Raw genomic sequence first — 2,038 nt, forward strand, 5'->3', positions numbered from 1 at the left:
AAAATTGACAAAGACAAAATCGACAAAATTCACTTTATTTAAAAAATTGACAAAATTTACTGGCGAAATTTACAAAATTGACCCAATTGACCAAATTGACAAAATTGACAAGATAGACAAATTGACAAAATTGACAAACTTGACAAAATCGAATAAAATTGAGAAAATTGGCCAAATTGACAATGAAAAAATCGACAAAATGCACTTAATTGACAAAGTATGTATGTATGTTGTATGTTGGTAATCCACCATGGGTGCACGGATTCACCGCAGTTTCTGCCAAAGTATGTGCTCACATGCATTCTTTAGATTATTATGTTCGACAAATCTCCAATGCAGCGCGCCATCATACCCGGACCCCATGGCTTCGTATGAACTGTTATGGATGAATGTATTGTGTTGATATAGGTATATTCTGGAAGAACGAATCAATCAGGTGGGCTAGTTTACTTACAGGTATTCCGGCATCCGTGTATATACCTGACCAGCTTGCAACTGATTGAACATTCCGATTATATAGTCAGTTATAGAATGAAACACATCTTACCTGTCGGCAACTTAAGGGAATCGAACCCAAAAGTTTTTCTTGCCGATACCGGAAACCGAACCCAGTACGCCTGGCGCACCAATACCAGACTCGAGCCAGCCTATCCGCTAGACCACATCGGCACACAGGGGAAAACGATGTAAAAAGGTGATCAAAATTGTTTACGCCAAAACGGAGCGTTTTAGACCCATAGTGTCTTCGGGACATTTTACCTACATTCAAAGCACTTTAAAATGAGCTTTTGATAAAAATGATTAAATCACCTAGCAGTGAGATTGAAAAATTATTTTTTGTATTTTTCATTTTAGAGCACTTATGTCTTTGAAAAGTTTTTAGATTGTAAAAAATGTAGCAATTTTGTTGAAGACGTCAACATCATAGAAGCTAACCCAAAAAAGTTAGAAGGGTTCAAAATAAAAAAATATTTTTTTATCAAATTTTTCAGTATTTTAACAATATCTTTCCAGGCCGAGCTTATTCGAGCAAGATATGCTTGAAAGAGTTTTGAGTTACTTGAAATCGAATAGTTTTGTGGAACACACTTAATAAAAATATTCAGACTGAAACGAGTTAGATTGGAAAAACTGAGAAAAAATAGCTGTTTTCGAACACCTGTATCTTTCTAGTTCGGTTGAGTTCGGTTCATTTTTTGGTTGCATTTGAATCAGGCAGGTTTTAACGTTGTAAAAACATATAGTTTACAATGTTAAGTTGTTTATTTTGTAGCTTTATAAATGATTAAAGTTAGCTATTTTCAAGGAATCTAGAGGACAAATTCCAAATTTTCTTAAACTGACAATTAGCAATCGTTTTTATTTTGGTGAAATTTTAGCCAAATCATTCTCTCGCTCGCGTATGACGTTTTTAAGCCTCCATTGACGAACCTTATCATCTACCTTTCCGCTTACAATACAATATACTTGATGAGTTACGTTAGCTAATTTTAAATGCAAAAAAAATCCTCTAGATTCCTTGAAAATAGCTAACTTTAATCATTTATAAAGCTACAAAATAAACAATTTAACATTGTAAACTACATGTTTTTACAACGTTGAAACCTGCCTGATTCTAATGCAACCAAAAAATGAACCGAACTCAACCGAACTAGAAAGATACAGGTGTTCGAAAACAGCTATTTTTTCTCAGTTTTTCCAATCTAACTCGTTTTAGTCTGAATATTTTTATTAAGTGTGTTCCACAAAACTATTCGATTTCAAGTAACTCAAAACTCTTTCAAGCATATCTTGCTCGAATAAGCTCGGTCTGGAAAGATATTGTTAAAATACTGAAAATTTTGATAAAAAAATATTTTTTTATTTTGAACCCTTCTAACTTTTTTGGGTTAGCTTCTACGATGTTGACGTCTTCAACAAAATTGCTACATTTTTTACAATCTAAAAACTTTCCAAAGACATAAGTGCTCTGAAATGAAAAATACAAAAAATAATTTTTCTATCTCACTGCTAGGTGATTTAATCATTTTTATCAAAA

Source organism: Uranotaenia lowii, chromosome 3 (genome assembly GCF_029784155.1).
Source record: "Uranotaenia lowii strain MFRU-FL chromosome 3, ASM2978415v1, whole genome shotgun sequence".
NCBI lineage: Eukaryota > Metazoa > Arthropoda > Insecta > Diptera > Culicidae > Uranotaenia > Uranotaenia lowii.